Raw genomic sequence first — 19888 nt, 5'->3', positions numbered from 1 at the left:
CGCTAAGACAGCTGAGACCTGTATCGGCCAAGAGGAGCCCAAGGGGAGACGCAGCAATTTAATGCAAATGGAAGCCTGGTAGGAACGTGAGAACAGCACAGGACAGTTTCAGTATTACCATGACAGGACCAGCTCACTGTTTGATAAACGGAGTGCGCTAACATTCACATGTTACTACCCAGAGAAACTTGGTTGGGGCAGACAAGAACCCTCTGCACTATGGCCACAGCTTTTCTGTTGTTCATAACGCTTCTAAAGTTAAAAGCCATTTTCTGGTGTCGGAAGAGTATGAGTGACGTACGCAAACATGGGTAAGGTCTGCATGTTTGCAGAGCAAGCGAGGTCCAAGTCTTCCTGGGCTGACGGGCTGTGTGGAAGGAAGAACAAAGTCCACACCCCAAATCTCAGCACCATTCACCCCAGGGTGAGTCATTCATCTGTCCTCAAGCCAATTTTCCTCACCTGTTCCACAAAGGCAATACCCATCCTGTCTCAGGGTTATTTTATTATGAATAGCTGTGTGTCTTAATTAGTTTTTATTGCCATGATCTAACACCGCGGCCAAAAGCTACTCAGGAAGGAAGGAATTCATTTCAGCTTACATTTCCACATTCTATTCCCTTAGCAGAGGAAGTCAGGGCAGAAACTCAAAGCAGGAAGCAACCCAGATGGAGGCAGGAGCTGATACAGAGACCATGGAGAAACCCTGCTCACTGGCTTGCTCCCCACGGCTTGCTCAGCCTGCTTTCTTACACCATCCAGGAGCACGGGTCCAGGGGTGGCAGTGCCCTCAGTGTGGCTGGGTCCACCCAAATCACTCATCAATCAGGAAAATGCCCCACAGACTTGCCCACCGCCTGACTTGGCGGGGCATTTCCTCAAATGAGGTTATTTGTTCCTGAATGCCTCCAGCCTGTGTCAAGTTGACAGAAAACTAGCCAGCATACTGATGCCCAGGGGAGGCCAGCTCCTTTCTGACTGAATATGGAGGAGGGGTAAATGAGGCAGGGGTGGGGAGTGTAAAGTAAATAAACTAATCAGAAAAAAAAAACCCTAGCCAGCACACGGTTAATACGGGGGTGTTGGGGAGCACACAACACAACTGCAAAGGCAGAAGTTTCCTTGGTTCCTTGGCACATTTGCTCTCCAGCTTTTACATTCTTTCAGCCCCCTCTTTGGCAATGATCACTGAGCCTTGGTGGGGTTGACTGTGGATGTCCACCAATGGCTAAGAAACAGGCTACCCTATCACAGTGACAGTCACCGGATCTCAGGAGCTTCCCCAGTGGTTACGGGTTGAGGCAGCTTAGAGCAGTGATCTATGGGCATACATAGACATGCTTAGAAGGCAATTTGACAGGCACATCACACCCATCTAGAAAACCCATAGAAGTAGCTTTCCCACTGGGGCCTATGACCTCCCCAGGCACAGGTTTAGTTCCGGCTTACAGGACTAAGCTTGAGTCCTGTCTTGTAGAGTGGGCCTTATATCCAATCAGAAGGCTGTCTCTCTCACCCACGATAGCTGAGCTACTACTGCAGAAGCAGACATACCCCGCCATGCATGTCAGTATATTAACACACAGTTCATAGCCAAGTAGGAACAGGGCTGACAGGTCTCCACCAGCAGCCTGCACGGCCCCCTCTGGCACTCTAAAAGCCAGCTAGCAGGGTGGGAATTTCTAGCTCAGTCCCAGCTAATTTCTCCGTGTCCTATAGTCAAGGTATGGACATGCAATGTCTTCAGCAATAGGGTCTTACCATCTAGTCTGGCATATAACCAACAGCAGTAGCAATGCCTTTATGGTTTGTTGGACCTCAGGGACCTCCCTGACCAACAGCTCACCAGGAGATAACCCACCCCTGGCATCAAGGTTATCATTCAATAACCATATGGCTTCTGGGAGTGTCCTTTGCCACCCATGTAGGGTACACCTTTTAGATTTAAACTCTGTAGCTATTGTTTTAACAACCCATTTCTCTTTTTAATTAACCCAGTCCACATAGGACTGTAAGGTAGGTGGAGTGGCATTGTATCTGATTGTCTCAACAATGTCTTTCCAAATCTGCAAAACACTCAGAGACTAGCATTATGTCCACACAACAAAACCTTTTCCAGAGCAGGACAAGGCAACATCCTGAACCATCATTCTATAACAAAGATAAGCTTGGTGAGACATTCTCAAAGCCTGTTCTCAGCAAGGGTCAGACCATCCCAGAAGCTCACAAGTAAGACGTTATTAACATGGGACATAAGCAAGGTCTAATACAAAATGGAGAGTTTCCATTCATTGTATCAATTGTATCCATAGTATCGATTGCTTTCACCACAGATCTACGTTGAGCACAAGCAGAGATAGGAGGTGCTGTCTTAAACAGCCCTCTGCACCCTTAGCCTTCCCTCTGAGCCATTGTGTTTCTATACCCTGCAGCTCTTCCTGGGAACCACCCTACATTCCCCACACCTGATAAACTCAGAGGACCTGACTACACCTGCTCAGACCTACTTGGGGCCAAAGGTGAATGTGGCCCTGCTGTACTTGTTGACTCCCTGGGACACGGTGGCCCTGGACTGGCACTGTGGCTGTAGCCTCTGCAGTCACCATACCTGGCTGTTGGGGGAGTTCCTGGCTGAACAAACCATCCCCACGCCTAACACAACCTTTTGCAGGAGGAAGACATATCCCCCTTAGTCTGGGGTTAGGGGAGGGGTGGGATTGCCACCCCTGGGACAGTCTTAATCATCTTCTGTATTTAATCAAGGACACCTCTGTGAACTACTCCTCAGGCAGAAGCTCCTTGGCATACAGTGTGGCTTTTTATCACCTTTTTCCTCGGGAACTCCAGCTCCATACAAATCCTGCCCTTTGTCTTTGAGAAGCTCAGACAGACCTCTTCCTTACCTTTACCCTTTAACTATCTCCTCTCGGTTGTCCTATCCCTTTCTGAACTCTCTTTACATGCTGGTCTAAGTCACTGAGATCTGCTAAAGCCCTTCCTGCTTTATAAAGGTCTTGCCCCACCAATGGACTCAGCAAAGCCGCTCAAGCTCCATACGAGTCTTGAGGTCCCTGCAGGATGAGCCTTTTCTTTAACTCCTCTGTAAAATGGTTCCGTCGGACTCAGTGAACTGGCTTCAAACACAGCTTCTGTTATTCCTAGTTCCCTCAATAGCATCTGTCCTCCTCTATGGTCCTCTAGTCACTGATATTTATGGGGACCGCAGACAGAGATAGCCAAGCGTTCCTAGTGGCTCTGATAAGCCAGTCTGTCAGGGACCGATTTCCCTCATCCAGTCTCAGGTTATGCAGCCTTTGCCCTAAGGAGAGATGGGAAGTTACACGACTCGGTTTCCTGCCTCCACAGCAGCCAGACTGATCCCATCCACTTCCATGTCCCAGGCCTCACAAGCCAAGCTGAGACAGGCTCTCTCACTGTCAAGTCTCCCTAGATTCCAGAAGGTCAAGTGCTGAGTGTTTCCTGATCACACTAGGTTCTTGTCTTAGTCCTGGTTAAAGCCCTCATCTGCACATCAGATTACGGATTTTTCCTCTTCTTATTTCCTTGAAGGTTGGACCTAAGGGGTATCTTTAATGGCTTTTACTACCTCTCTTTCATTCTCTTCTCCATCAAATTTAGTTGCCAATGGGAGGCTAACACAGAGGATACTGGCTATACCTCCCTTTCTTGTTGCAATTGGTCCTTTATAAAAACAAGTTCCTGCTCGGCTGCCATCTCAGCCTTCGAGTGCATTGCTTACACACAACAGAGGCCAGGCAACCTCTGCCACTGCCTCCCTACAGTCTCAAATGATGGAGGAAGGTCATTGGTTAAGTAATAAAGAAACTGCTTGGCCTCATAGATTAAAACATAGGTGGGAGGAGTAAACAGAACAGAATGCTGGGAGGAAGAGGAAGTGAGCTCAGAGGCCATGCTCCCCTCTCCCGGGCAGACGCGATGAAGCAAGCCGCCAGGTCAGACATGCTGAATCTTTCCCGGTAAGACCGGTGCTACACAGTTTATTAGAGATGGGTTGATCGGGATATCAGAATTAGCCAGTAAGGGCTAGAGCTAATGGGCCAAGCAGTGTTTAAAAGAATACAGTTTGTGTGTTGTTATTTTGGGGCATAAGCTAGCCAGGTGACCAGGAGATGGGGAGGCAGGAACACAACCCACAGTGTTGTGGAAGACCATAAAACTTCCTCTAAATGTTTAACTGTTTTCAGAGCATCTCCCTACTCACATGAGTGGACCCCAGTACCCAGCAGGAATGCCTCCCCATATCACACAGACAAAGACGGCCATCCTGGGAATCCTCCCACAGACCCTCCTAATCCTGATGGCTCAGCCTTAGTTAAAAGTCTCACTACCCATAGCAAGAACCATGCAATCGCTGTCTTAGCACACAGACACAGGAGCACACGCCATACAGCAGATGACAACTGTATTGGCACGTCCTCCGTGGGCACTCCCACTTCGGGCTTCGCAGCCTCAGTAACATGCCTCACTATCCTTATCCAGGACCAGGCACTCACTCCTCCCAGCTCGTCTTTGGTTCTATCAGGTCCCTGTTCAGGTGCCAATTATGGTTCCTGCCCCACTAAATCCGAAAGTCAGAGGTGGGAACTATTGCTTGACAAAACTTTTCCTGGGGAGACGCAGCACGTGTCTGCTCATCCCAGACAGGAACCCCATAACAGACCAAAGTCTAACTTGGTGGACTAATGAGTTTTATTGGGGTTACTTACAGGAGCAGAAATGACTCAAAGACGGCTGTGTCACCAAGGCCCATCCCAGTATGAGTGACAGTTCATAAAAGCTGGGAAGCCTGGAACTTATTGCACAGCCTGCAGGCAAGGCAACAGATTGGAATGTCCTTTTTAAGCGACTCTGGCCTAAACTTCTTCCAGGTAGCTGGTCTGGTCTCAGGGACTTTGCAGCTCAGCTCCATTTCTGTCTGAGAGGGACTCCCAGCTTTAATTGCTTACTCTCACAGGGAGGGGCCTAGCGAATCTGGTCAGCTTCAGGGACTTCCTGAAGCTAGTTGAGTTGTTCACCATTGACTTAAGGAGCTTGCTGCAGGACAGAATATTTCAATCTCAGAGGAAACCGTTACACAACAGGGTCCCACAATCAATATTTGAATTAGGCATTCCAGTATTGCTGGGACTTAAAAGCATTGTACCCACAAAACCGGTTCCTAGCCACATGGTCCCTTCCTCTGGCTGGGTTCTTTGCCCAGTTTACAGTCACCAGGTTCTTGTTGCCTAGAGTTCTTTCACATAGTTGGCTAAGGAGAAGCAGTGCTCAGTACCTACTGGGATGTGGGCAGGACCATGACTTGTTAGACCACAGTGGATGCTAATCAGCCCCAGCAAGAAGCAGGACCTCACCTCCTGGTGGATAGATAGCCTGGGACACCCTGGCAGTGAAGGAGAGTCTCAGCATCTGCTGCAGCCCCACACCATATTTTACAGAGGAAATTCGAATTCTGTCCTCATCCCAGCCTTGATTAACCAAAGTGTCATCCGTGGTTTAGAAAAGGCAACTATCTTAGGCAAGCGTCCACCTACATCTTATCTGTATTATGAAAGTAGGTCCAGCAGATGCTAGAGAAGCAAAGAGGACCCAGGTCCCTAGTCAGGGACGGCAATATGCAGAACTGAGAGTCACAAACAAACCCCAAAGCTCTTTTAGCCCTGGGACCAAAGACTAGAAAAACAGGAATTTCCAGTCAGGAGTAGGCTACCTTCAGTTTTGTACCAAGAAGTTCTTGCAACAGTCCTTTTTTTGAATCTTGTTTCGGCTACAACCTTTAGGTTTTCTCTCTGACCCCTTATTATTGGTCTGACCCCTTAATGACACATGTATACGCTTAAGATCACACTGGGCCCTAAGTGGGCCAGGGTTTACACTATGTGCGTATGCATGCTTCTAAGATGAAAGCGCCCCCCTCTCCTATGGACAGAGGCAGTGAGCATCTGTGGAGATGGATACAGCTTAACTTACCCAACACAGTCCATAAACAAACCATGCACAGAAACCTGTCAACAAATCACCATTCACCAAACTTTGCTTATTCTCATGTGGAATGTTCCAGAGAAAAAGTCTCCCTTCCATAAGTTACTCTCAGATACAAAAACAAATACATAGATGGCCACATAGGCAGATAAAGCTTCCATCAAACACCAAGTGACTGGCTGAGTGTGCTGGCGTACATCTTTAATCCCAGCACTCAGAAGGCAAGGGCAGATGAATCTCTGTGATTTATCAGACCAGCCTGATTTACAGGGTCATAATGAGTCCCAGGCCAGGCCAGCCCAGGCTACTTAGTGAGACGCCGTCTCAAACAAACAACACAACACCAGGAGACAAGATTCGTCCAAGCCATCCTTTGTTCCATGGGCCATTGCATCATCTAGCTCACGTTTTGTGATTTTTCTGACTCCTACAGTCTCTCTTCCCCACAATGGACAGATGAAAAGTCCCGCAGAAATGTACTGTTTAACCTTTACATCTGACAGCCAGTCTTAGGGTGAACACATAATCCCCTATCCAGAAACATATGGAGGGTCTCCAGCTGGCAGAGAATCCAGCCATGCACACCCTGGGGTTCCTTTCAATTCCTACCTTCCAGCTACAAAAGCTAACTCACTGTCCACTGTGGCTCAGCGCTCTTTTCACCTGAAATGTCTTTCTCACTCCTTATTTCTGAAATTTTTGGATTTTTGAAATTGCACCCTGCTCCGAGGCCCTATGCGATCAGCATCCACTCCAGCAGATCTGTCCTGTTTAGAATTACTCTCCTTGACTCAAGGAGTATCGGGGAAACGTAATCCATCTAGAAGGAGGCTAACAGGATTAAATGTGGTGACGCTGCTTCAGTAAACGCTGCTTCAGTAAATACAGACAGCTGCCTCTCCTTTTTTCGGAGCTACTCCATAAAGGAAATGACTATCATCACGCTGCTGTGCTTTATCCTTCCCCTACTCACCTTTTGGTTCATCATCCCAAGGTCCCATCATGCCTCTTTTCTCTCCTGGGACCTGCCTGAGGGTGTATAGGTTGGATGGCCCTTAGAAACCTCCTCAGTTGTCATAATATCCACTGAGCTGCTTGAGCCAGATACGATCACCGGCTTTGCCTCTCTCTCAAGCTGTTACTGGACATTTCCATGCTGAAAAGGCCTCCAGCTAGGCGTGATTCATCCAGAAGCATCCTTTCCCCTAAGTGATAAAACCAGAAGCACCCTTTCCTCTAAGGGAGTTTCTCTCCTTTCCCTGACAGGAACTGGGCATCATAAATAACACAGACAGGTGGAACTGAGAGTCTGCAGGTACTTTCTGGCTACTTTGTATACTCATTTCAAAATAAGTAACACATTTACTTGCACTAAAATACAGAAGATACAGTTCCAATCCTACCACCATCTTCCCCGTTTCCTACTGCCCATTCCTGGGGGAACGTGGCATTAGCATCCTCTTGTGTATCCCTCAAAATATTTTAGATTTGTACATACATAGGGAGTAAAAGTAAATGTTTACCAAGCGGCTCTCTGGAAAAAAAAAAAAAAAAAAACCTGACGTGCCAAGCTAGTTGATTTCCATGGGGTAACTACTCCCACCGTGACTGATGCACACATCGACACAAGTCATCAGCAAGGACCTGGGAGGAGACATACGAGCCCTAGGGGCTGACTGTGTGCCATCAGCTTTGTGTATGTGCACATGTGTAAACGCATGTATACATATCTGCATCGGCACATATGAAATATACTACATAGGCATGTATTTTTACTCAATAAATAAGATGCAATCCCTTTGTTGGATAGTATATGTATAGCACGCATCTATGTATGCTACTTGTTGCTTATATCATAACTTAAGGGGAAGGCTTATGCTTTCATTAATCCCACGAAATTCCCAATGTAGCAACTGCTAATTCAGAGAATGAACATACTTGTGATTTTGACAGATCCTGGAACGGAGACCAGTTCAAACTTCCACCCAGTATTTGAGTACCTGTTTCCTCAGAGCCTCACCAGTGCTACCGCGTTACGAGGCATGTGGAAACCTGGCATGTGGGAAAGAGCGCATTATTAAGGTTTTCATTTGTATTTCTTTTTTGCAAATGTGATTAAAATTTTAGTATGTTTAGGAGTCATCTCTGTACTCTCACACTCTTTCCCTCCAGAGAAACCTGGAGTAACCTGGAGCCTTTCTCTTTCTATTCGGATAAAAGCACATCTGTGGAGTATAAAGTATTACTACTTCCCTAAACTTGTTTTTAGTGTCTTTTGACATAACTGAAAAGATTTGGTCTTGTGAAAATGATGGGCATTCAGATGGATCAGCCTTCTATTTATTAGCTTCTGAGTTTGTGCCGTATCTGGGAAGAATTTTCCATCTCCACTAACTACTAAAGTGGGAGTCTACCTCATTTTCCTAGTTGTTTTAATGTTAAATTTTTGCTTCAGCTGGAACTTATTTTTGTAGAAGATAGAACATAGATTCCAGCTTTACTGTTTCCCAAAAGAACCATCTTTGCCTTCTCTCTCAACCTCTACTACCAGCCCCTACCCCCAGGAACTATCATACTTATTTTAAAAGTATCTTGATAACATTTCTCCACTCTTGTTCTCTTGTGACCACCACGTATCTTTGGTCCCAGCCTCTGACCTCTACCAGAACCAAATGCTTTCCTCAAACACACAACTGCCCCAGTAACTAGACGCCATTGCTGTCTGTTCTTTGTGGTCATCAACACCTTAGATGGCAGCATGGGTCCTTCTTTAGTGACTCCCCAGCTCCAGAGAAAACAAAGCTGCTATGTCTATATATGCAAGAAACCAGCTTAAAGCTGTTTTGAACCTGTGAGAACAAAACCAAGTAGGCTTCCTCATTAGGCTTTCAAGATTTCAAAGGGTCTATGATGTTCATCTTTATTGTTAGCTTGGTTGGATTGGGATTCCCTTAGGAGACCTCCTCCTCCTCCTCCTCCTCCTCCTTCTTCTTCTCATACTTTTTTTAAATTGTTTTTATAGATTTTATAGCTATATATTTTTCTCTGTTCCTGCTCCCTCACCTTCTTCTACCCTCCCCTTCTACCCTCTCCCACGGTCCCCATGCTCCCAATTTACTCAGGAGATCTTGTCTTTTTCTACATCCCATGTATATTAGATCCATGTATGTCTCTCTTAGGGTTCTCTTTGTTGTCTAGGTTCTCTAGGATTGTGAATTATAGAGTGGGGTTTTTTTTTGTTTGTTTTAGGTTTTTTTTTTTTTTGCTTTATGTCTAAACGCCACTTATGAGTGAGTACATATGATATTTGTCTTTCTGGGTCTGGGATACCTCAATCAATATGATGTCTTCTAGATCCATCCATTTGTCCACAAATTTCAAGATGTCATTATTTTTTTTCTGCTGTGTAGTACTCCATTGTGTAAATGTACCACATTTTCCTTATCCATTCCTCAGTCAAGAGGCATTTAGGTTGTTCCCAAGTTCTGGCTATGACAAACAGTGCTGCTATGAACGTAGTTGAGTACATGTCCTTGTGGTGTGATTAAGCATCCTTTAAGTAGATACCCAAAAGTGGTATTGCTGTGTCTTGAGGTAGGTTATTTCCTAAGAAATCGCCATACTGATATCCAAAGGGGCTGTACCAGTTTGCACTCCCACCAGCAATGCAGAGGTGTTCCCTTAACCCCATATCCTCTCCAGCATAAGTTGTCTTCAGTGGTTTTTGATCTTGGCCATTTTGATAGGTATAAGATGGAATCTCAGAGTTGTTTTGATTTGCATTTCTCTGATGGCTAAGGATGTTGAGCATTTCCTTAAGTGTCTTTCAGCTATTTTAGCTTCCTCTGTTGAGAGTTCTCTGTTTAGATCTGTACTCCATTTTTTATTGGATTATTTGTTCTTTTGATGACCAATTTCTTGAGTTCTTTGTATATTTTGAGATCAGCTCTGTCTGATGTGGGGTTAGTGAAGATCTTTTCCATTCTGTAGGCTGTCGTTTTGTCTTGTTGACTGTGTTCTTTGCTTTACAGAAGTTTCTCAGTTTCAGGAGGAGGAGACATACTTCTCTCCCTGTCTGTGAGGGCATTTCTAGAGAGGTTTGACTGAAGACAGAAAGACATACCCTAAATGTGGCCAACACTATCCTATGGACTGGGATCCAGAATAAATAAAACGAAGAACATGAGCTGAGAACCACCATCTACTCCTCTCTGCCTCCTGACTGTTGCTACATGACCAGCACGCTCCCACAGCCCTGCCTTCCCCAGGGTGATGAACTATAACCCTAAACCATCAGCCAAAACAAACCCTTCCTACCTTAACTTCCTTCTGGCCAGGCCTTGCGTCACAGCAATGAGAAAAGTAACTAACACATACCCCGAACTCAGCTCAGACCCTGGACAACCGAGCTACACTGGAATGCGAACCAGCAACTGGTTTTCCACTCCTGTGAGGGCTGCATCAGCCGCTAGGTCGTTAGACCACGTTCAGATTCAGTTACAAAGGTTACAGAAGCTCAACTTTGGACTCAATCCCCACTAGCAAGTAAACAAATCCACGTGCAGCGTCAGAGAGAGAAACTCCAACCCTGCTCACCGCTGCTTCCACGTGGCCTCCTGCAACCTGAAAGACACAAAAGGGCAGGACTTTGCACATCTCCTGCTCCCAGGAGGACTCCCCAGCCACCGTCTCTTTTCTCTTCCTTGTTCAGATCTTTGCAGCCTGAATCATGACCCACAGGAAAATAGAACTTTTCTCCCCAGGGTCCCAATTAAAATCCAGACTCTTTCCCTTTGAGCCACATATCACCATGGTAATTAATGAATTCTCTGTCTACATCCTCTTCTGGACTGTGAAGTCCTGAAGGTGGATTCTACCGCTAATTCCCCCCACCACATCCTGTTTCCAGAACCGTCTTGGAAACAGTCTGGTACTTGGAATGAAATTGACAAATGCTCATGAAATGAATGAACATAAAATCTTAGCTTCATGCTTAAGTCTAGAGAGGCACTTACGTCGAGTTTATTGACCCTGGTGAAATTAAGGCTACATAGGTTATTTAGTGTTTGCCTCTAAGCACTCCAGCTCATTTCCCACAGCACTGATGATTCGGGAAGGAGAGTTCGTTTTAGAAGACTGAAACTTTAATTTAAATGTCTTATGAATATTAGGATACTTGACACAGGATTGGAAATCTTTACTACACCAGCCTTTAACACATGAGGGGAGAAATGCGGCGTTTGAACCAAAAAAAAGGGGGGGGGGAATAAGATAACAAATTACAGATATCGAGAGTCTGCGATCCTCTCCTGGTTCCCCATTAGGAACCACAGCAACTGGACTTGATGCTGTGATTTTCCCGTTCATGACCACTCTCGGCAGGGGGATGACTCCTGTAGGGGTGTTCATCCCACCCACACCTCCTCCAAGAACTGAGAGCACCACCTCCCCTCTCATCCCATGAGCAAACAGGCAGTGACAGTTTCCATCCAAGTACATTTTGTAGGAAGGAAACCAATTTCCCAACTTTAAATCTGCATGCCATTATCCTATAACATCATATTCTGCTCTTGCTCGCTAGGGGCCATTAGACAGCAGGTCGGGGAAAAATCAACTCGAGAGAATAAATCATGTGATCAGAAACTGTGATGTCACCAATCGTGTGCTTATATTCTTCCAAAATAAAGAAAATAGCTCATCAACTTCAAAGGAATCTGGTAAATAGCCAAAGAAGCAATTCTAGCCTCTCGGGCTGCTAATCCATGCTCTGTGAAAGAATTCTCAAATTTTCACCTGAGAGTAGAAGGTCAGACTGCCTGCCGGAGGCCTCTGCAAAGCCCCTGGAAATGAATCTGTAATCCCCAAACTTCCCACAAATGAGGGGTTTTTACAAACATATTCCATTCTATGTTTTTTAAAACTTCAGATATCTCTGGTTGTTCCTTATTGCTATATTAGTATATATGTTCAAACATAAAAAAATGCATAGCTGTATTGTCCAACAGACTACATAGTATGAGCTCTATATGTAATTTTAACTTAAATCATCAATTAAAAAGAACAAAAAGAAATGGATGAGATCATTTTTGAATCTACGTCCTAATATGTCTAGAATAATTCCATTTCGCATGTAAGCAATAAAAATGTTTCTGAGATATTTTTTACATTCTTTCATACTCCGTCTTCAAAATTAAAAAGAACAAAAAGAAATGGATGAGATCATTTTTGAATCTACGTCCTAATATGTCTAGAATAATTACCATTTCGCATGTAAGCAATAAAAATGTTTCTGAGATATTTTTTACATTCTTTCATACTCCGTCTTCAAAATTCAGTATGCATTTTAAACACACAGCACACCTTGGTAAGGAATAGACACAACTTAAGTGCCCAGTAGCCGCATATGACCAATAGCTGCCCAGTGGACAGGGCAGACACAAAACCCATCCCCAGAAACACAGCGCTCAGCTTCAGTAACTGTCAATCACCCACTGGCCACCTCATTTTCTCTACACTTCCTCCCGACCCAAATGCTAAGGCTTATAGCTCTCTCTCTTAGCTACTGGCCTTTCAAGTTGCTGTCTAAAAATCAAACTGAGGTTTGTAAGTGGTGGAGCATGTGTTAGTACCCCAGTGGCAGTACCCCAAAGGTCCTGGGGGAGGTCCCCAGCACCATAGGAGGAAATCAAATACTCTGAAGACCCCAACATGACAGTTTCAGTAAAATACTTGATCATCCGGATGCTTCTCCACATCCATCTCCTGTCACACAGTGTAGCACCAAGATGCAAAGCCACTGAGTTACTAGATGGCCTGGAACTCACCAAAATCTGCCTGCTTCTACCTCCTGAGCACTGGAATTAAAGGTATTATGCCTAACCTCAATATGGTATGTTTAAGCAGTGAGGAAAAAACATGAAGTGCTGATTCCTGGCATCCCAAGGATGAACCTTGAAAACAGAATCCTGGATGAAAGTCATCAGACACAAAAGGTCACAGGTTGTGTGTCTTCCATTACAGAACAGGAGAGTCCACACAGATACAAAATAGGGGTAGTAAAGTGTCCTAAAATTAGTTATGGTGATGGTCGCACAACTATGTGCATATACTAAGAACCAGTAGTGGTACATTGTGTACCTTAAATGGATGAATTGCATGATAGATGAATTATGGTTGTATGATAGCTGATTTCTTAGTTAGCATTTCTATTGCTGTGAAGAGACACTATGACCATGGCAACCCTTATAAAGAAAACATATTTAATTTGGGGCTAGCTTACAGTTCAGAGGTTTAGTCCATTTTTGTCATGGTGGGAAGCATGGTGCCATGCAGGCAGACATGGTGGCAAAGAAGAAGCTGAGAGTTCTCTATCTTGATCGGCAGGCAGCAAGAAGAGAGAGACACTGGACCTGGCTTGAGCTTCTGAAACTTCAAAGCCCACTCTCAGAGACACACTTCCTCCAAACAAAGTCACATCTACTCCAATGAGACCACATCTAACGGTGCCACTGTGAGCCTATGAAGGCCAATTTTATCCAAACCACCACACACAAAATATGCCTCCACAGTGGCTGTTTTAAAAAGTAGTGGCCAAAGAGGCTACATACATACAATGCGTTTATACTATATTATCCAGATGCAATACAAAATGATAAAACTGCAACAATAAACTCCAGCCACCAACTCTCCTCCCTCCGAGTCACCTGATCCAGACACTTTAAGCCAGAGAACTTTATTTGGGGATCCCTGAATCATTGTAATTAAAGCCACACGAGAAACAGTGGTTTAGATCAAGACTTCAGACAAGTGACAAAGATTCATACGACAGAATGGTAATGGTTGTGGTGCATGATGGGAAGGTAACCGTTCTCCAACTCCAACTTGGAGGGGGCAGAGGAAGGCTTCCTGGAAGCTGTGCCCACACTGAAGCGGGACCCATGAGTAAACATGAGGAGGGTGAACACAGATGAGCAGGGATGACTGTGACAAATAATACAAAAGATCCCTTTCCTGCGTGGCCCTAGTGGTGGGGTGCTGTCACTCAGTAGTGTAAGTGAGGACTGGTGAGCTAGAAGGTCGGACAGGAGCTGGACCTGATCCTGAGGGACCTCAGAAATATTATTAGACTCTGAAATATTCATTGATAATACAAAACGTCTATAAAGGGTGTGTGTGTATTGCGTGTGTGTGCATGCATGCACGTGTGCCAGCTCAAGTGCATGCATATGGAAGCCAGGAGATAACCTGGAATGTCATCCCTCAGGTGCTACCCCCTCCTTTCTTCATAGGGCCTCTCGCTTGGAGCTCAACAAGAAAGGTAGGCTACCCAGCAAGCCCCAGGATCCAATTGTCTCCGCCTCCCCAGTGCTAGGATTACAAGAACCAGCCACTGCACCCAGTGTTCTGGGAATCAAACTGAGGTCCTTGTGGCTGCAAGGCAAGTGTTCTGTCAAGTGAGTCATCTCGCAGACCCTGTAATAGACTTTTAATAACAACAGCATTAGCACAGACATGAAAAAACAGTATATATCACTTACATTGAATTTATCCTACAGTGTCTGTTATATAAGAATTTATGATCCCCCTGTGGCCTTAAGGGGGGTTGTTCATGCAGGTACTTCCAGGGATTTCACTAGCTGTTCTGTTGCTTCAGCATAAACTTACAAAGGCATTAAAGTATTATGGATCAAAGACTAGAAAATAGGACTGGGCAGGATGGCTCATGCCTGTAATCCCAGCACTTAGCAAGAAGAGGCAGGAAAATGATTAAGTTCAGCCTGGAGCAGCATAAAAACACCTTATATTTTAAAAAACAAAAACAACAAAACACTAGAAAACAAAACGACACATTCCGGCTGCTTTTTAAAAACATAATATAATGTAACCAAATATAATTGCATAATATTCTTTTTCAGTTGAGTGTTTTCTGTCAATAGGACACCAGATCCTTAGGTCAAGAATAGAAACAAGAAGAATCCACTCACCTTGCCTTCAAGACATTTAAAATCTGGGAAAAGGGACTGGGGAGATGACTCAGGTAGTAAAGTGCTCGCTACGTGAACATGAAGTCATGAATTAGGGTCCCCAGAACCCACAGCAACCTCAGCACCAAGAGAGACAGATATGTGCATGCATGTGTACCTGCATGAAATATGCAAATATTCCACACATGCACACAATAATTAATAATGTAAATAAAGTCGAAAGGGGGCAATACAGTTAAATATAAAAACTGGGCCAGAAAGCAAGGGAACAGGAAGGCCAGGAGATACAAAAGACCAAGAGCACAGAAAGGAAAGGAACAGCGAACTCAGTGATCAGAACTAGGAGCTCATTCACACTTTAAAAAAAAAAAATGTCTTGATAAGGCTAGTTGGGGTGGCATGGGCTTTGACCCCAGCATTCATCAGATAGAGGTAGATGGAACACTATGAGTTTGAAGCAGAGTTCTAGGCCAGCCAAGAGATGCATAGTTAAACCTTATCTTGTTTCAGGTTGTGTTTCTTATGTTCTCTGACAGTTTGGGTTCACAGAGACTATGCTGCTGGAAGTAGTTTCTGAGCTGAGCCTTAAAAGATCTAGGTTCTTCCAGAGCAGGAATGAGAGAGCGCTGAAGGCAACAGGCATGCATGGGCAAGACCAGACAGACGCTCTGGTGACAAGGTCCAGGTCGCCAGCACACAGGTCAGGAATGCTGAAGCGAAAGCCAAGGCGGAACCTACTATCCCAAACTCTGAGCTAGCAAGGGAGTCTACAGTAAGTGGGTAGGGAAAGGGGGCTGGGGTTTGACTCTCGGTTCCAATGTTTATTAGAAGGAAACTGAACTGAGCGTTTCCTAGACTCCCTTGTCACTGAGGTACAACTCACCTGCTTTGATGTGGCTTTTAGGATGGAGAGAGGTGATGCATGGCCAGCACCTCTGCATGACAGTGCTCTCTGCATCCAGGAGCAAAGCTGCGTCTCTAACATTGCTCATAACTATAAAAGCCTTCCAAGAATTTTTAACACTACAACAATGACAGTTCTTCAAGAACCTGCTTCACTGGACGTGGCAGACAGGAGAGAGGAAGAAAAATCCACCTGTAGGCCATGTTAGGGCAGAGTGAAATCCCTGAACTAAGGCGCTGCAGGGACTGGACAAAGCCCAAGATACTGAGACCAGGGTGGAGGGAGGCAGGAATGTGGTCTGAGCAGTTGTAACTGAGAGGGTAAAACAGAAGTTTCTAGAGAAGGCCAGAGAGCTGATGACTACGTGGGTCTAGACAGAATGGGGGTTTGCAGAAAAATGTACAGCTCTCAGTGTTGAATGGGAAGCGCGTTCAGCTGCACAACTCCCACAGTCTCCGACACCTCACACCCCCTCACTTCCAGGGGCATTCTAATCCAGTCCTCCCCGGAGCTCTCCAAGTGGAAATGTCAATTAAGAAAAGGTAGTCCTGCCAAGAAGCTCATTATAAAAACAAATGATGGGTTATCCAGACCCTCATGCAGGGAGACGCACCACACACTTGCCCTCTTCTTGGCCACTGGCCCCTCAGGAGCCAATCATACCTTCTCTTTTAGAACCTCTCCACGCCCTCAGTTTCCCCCGCAAGGGGTAGAAGGAGCAGAAATGCCTTTTGTTTTACAGAAAAGTCACGGCAGCACCAGCTGGGCTGAGTGGTTTCTGCGTCTGGGAGGAAAGGAACTGCCCAACTTTCCAGCCCTTTCCGAGCAAGATGGACAACATTGCACCTCGAGCTCATTGACCACAGTGGGGAAGGGCAGCCTGATTTCTGTTTGAATCTGGTTGAAATGAAGATCTCCTTCCCTCCCCTATTAAAAGGCCCTGATCGACCAGGCCCACAAACCATACACTCACCCACAAAAATCAATGGCAGGAAAGCCTCGACCATTCAGAAGCAGTGCACCTGGAGAGCCTGATGCCGGCACCGCAGCGCCTACAGCCCGGTCTCAGATAGCATCGGAGCATTTTACCAGTGAGCTGCCTCACTGGGTTAACACTGGCTAAATAGTGAGACAGGAGACATCAGAGTATAGTGGAAGGTTTAGAGTCAGAAAGATAATGAGGCGCTCTGGGAGTTACTACTGACCCCAGGCAAATTCGTGAACTCGGGTGGTGAAGCCTGTCACGATGGTGAAGATTAGGACATAAAACGCCCTGTGCACTCTGGTAGTATCTGGCCTATAACTATTCGTCATTACTGAAAACAGATCTCAGGGATAAGACAGCAACTCTTTTAGATGAGCGACATGTCCATTGGCTGTAAAAGTGGAAATCATATTTTCACCTCTTAGAAGTAACCCGACACAAGAGAAAAACAGGCTAGAACCATGGTACTAGAATCATGTTTGCCTTGGGGCAAGTAGTTAACCCACAGGAGCCTGAATCCAATTCCCTAAAAAATGTCTAGCTGTCTAGCTCTGATCAGGTTGGGTGAGTAAAAGGCAGCTTGTTACCAAGCCTGACTGCTGGAGTTTGATCCCTGGACCCCACAGTGGGGAGAGAGAGAGAGAGAGAGAGAGAGAGAGAGAGAGAGAGGCTGGAGAGATGGCTCAGTGTTTAAGAGCACTGGTTGCTCTTCCAGAGGTTCTGAGTTCAATTCCCAGCAACCACATGGTGGCTCACAGCCATCTGTACTGAGATCTGGCGCCCTCTTCTGCAGGCATACATGGAGGCAGAATATTGTATACATAATAAATAAAATCTTTAAAAGAGAGAGAGAGAGAGAGAGAGAACGAGAACTCACTACTGACGTCCTCTAACCACTAACCTGTACGCACAAGCACAGGTTGGTGAGCACACACAAAAACACCTCAAAGGGGAGACTTAAAAAACAATCTAGCTAATCAGACTACTGTTAAGTTATTGAGGCGTCTATACAAAGTTCCCAGTCAACACCTCGATGGTTACCAGTGGGTGCTCAACAGCAGTAGATGTTGCCAGCTATTAATTTTCCAAATAAATAAGGAAAAAGAGGAAAATCAACTGTGAAATGAACATTCTCACAATCGTGAGGAAGTTTACATTGGCTCATTCCATAAACGTGTATTGTGACCCTGCCGTGTGGACGGCTGCGTTCTTGACACTGAGGCTAGAATGAGGAACAGGCCCAAGCCTCCACTTTCCAAGGACTTGCATGCATCCTAGTGGCAGAAGGAGGCAGGCAGTGGGAAACACAAGATCATCCCAGGCAGCTTTAAGCTCTGTGAAGAGCTCCAAACAGGACAACATGGAGTTGATGGACAGGATGGACATTTAGCTTGGAAGCACTGCCGTCTGCCTGATGGTTCTTGGTAGCCAAAAGGAGGTCCTCTTTGTAGGATACTTTGAGTGTGGAATGTGGATGGCCAAAAGTCAGACCTATGCTTACCCGTCTCTGAAATTCATCTTTTGGCAGCTACAGTGTAAAATACAGTACCCAAATGTTCTCATCCAGAAATCAGAAGCCTAAGACACTGTGACATCCAAGGGGACTCAAATGCCCCCAGACACAAGATGACAGAATGCCCCCAGACACAAGGTGACAGACTACATCTCTCCCAGCCCAACAGTCAGGAAGGCAGGCTGGTTCAGAAGTGTCTCAAGGACACAATGCAAAGCCACCGGTGACGCCGGAGGCAGCAAACGCCCGCTGGGCTCCTGAAGCCCCAAGGGGAGAGTGTTCTCGGTCCCCAGTGCTGACACGGTGGGGCGTCGCGACCTGTCTGGGGGAGACCAAAGAGCAAGGTGCCTGCACCGCCCGGTCCCAGCTCGCGGATGTGGTAAAGCCTCTCTCCTGGCCCAATTAAGCAGGTTTGCCATGCCTCCCACCTCGGCACAACGCCAGACTGTGCCCGGGACAGCTCCACCGCACAGCATCCTCCTGCACCCGCACGCGCTCCTGTGCTCCGCTCCTTCTCCCGGTCCATCCCGACCGGGCTGTCACTCGAGGGGCACAGCTCCACGGTGAGCAGCACCAGAGTGCTTCCTCTCAGAAAACTGGCGCTGACCCTGTAAGCGACCTCCGGGTCTCAGGGCTTCCCGGTGGACCGGACTTCCCGGGAGCAGCTCATACATACTCCGGATCCTAGACTGGCAGCATGCCTGAAACTTCCCCGGAGCCTCCAGCTCGTCTCAATCCCAGCCCAGCGGACGCCCTGCTGCTCACCTGAGCTTTCCGCAGCTGGGGACTCTGAAACCCCGGTGGAGGTTTCAGACCGGGAAGGAGGCAAACCCGGCTTCTCCCGTCCCTGCAAGGCTCAGCCGACGGCAGTTCCAGCACCAGCCGCAGGAGACTGGGGCGCCGAAAGCCACTCGCCGACAGATGGTGGGCGGAAGCCCGCGCTGCTCACCGGCTCTCCTGGCGCGGGGGTCCCTGGTCCTCTGCCACTGACCGGCGTGCGATCCCGGTACCAGTTCTCAGTACTTTGCCCAGAACTTTAGGGCGCGCGCCGCGGGGTGATTAGCTGAAGAGCTTGAGCGAGGGGAGGGAGCTAGGAGGAGGAGCCTGAGTCTTCCCTGGGGGCGGAGCAACATGGGGGCGCAGCAGAGTGGCTCCCACTCCCACCAATCAGGAGTCATCCGGGGAAAGGTGGTGGGACGCTGCACTTGGAAGCTGCCGGCGGATTCCGTGACGCCACCCCGGGTTCAGGGCGCGTAGAGGAGCCGAGGGTGGCGGTGGGTGTGGCTGGGCGGGGCAGCAGCTCCCGGCAACCCTGGGCAGTGTGCGCCCTGCCGGCTCTCAGTAAATGTTTATTGAATGACTAGGAGGGAGGTAAGGTCCGCGCGGGAGGAGCTGTTTTAAGAAGATTCCAGGGGACTAATGTAGTCCAACAGGGGAGGATCACTTGACCATTGAAAAGCGTGAGGTTAAATAAGAGGGAA

General features: G+C 46.7%; 1 protein-coding gene across 5 annotated transcripts in view; it reads right to left on the bottom strand.

Moving 5' to 3' along the window:
- The window catches only part of Osbpl3 (oxysterol binding protein like 3), a 183533-nt gene extending 164050 nt beyond the window's left edge, over nt 1-19483 (bottom strand). For 4 of the 5 annotated variants that reach the window (XM_041640665.1, XM_041640668.1, XM_041640667.1 and 1 more), the window contains exon 1: nt 19173-19483. The gene's annotated coding sequence lies outside the window, so the exon portion shown is untranslated. Of the gene's footprint in view, nt 1-18835; nt 19058-19172 lie in introns of those variants that run through there. The other variant, XM_041640666.1, reaches the window with a different exon arrangement.
- Between the last annotated feature and the right edge of the window lie 405 nt (nt 19484-19888).

The sequence above is a fragment of the Microtus oregoni genome, unplaced genomic scaffold, assembly GCF_018167655.1.
Source record: "Microtus oregoni isolate MIOR12 unplaced genomic scaffold, Mior012 000064F_ref0000363, whole genome shotgun sequence".
Taxonomy (NCBI): domain Eukaryota; kingdom Metazoa; phylum Chordata; class Mammalia; order Rodentia; family Cricetidae; genus Microtus; species Microtus oregoni.
Note: the sequence above shows the minus strand (reverse complement) of the source record. Positions and strands in the feature narration are given on the sequence as shown.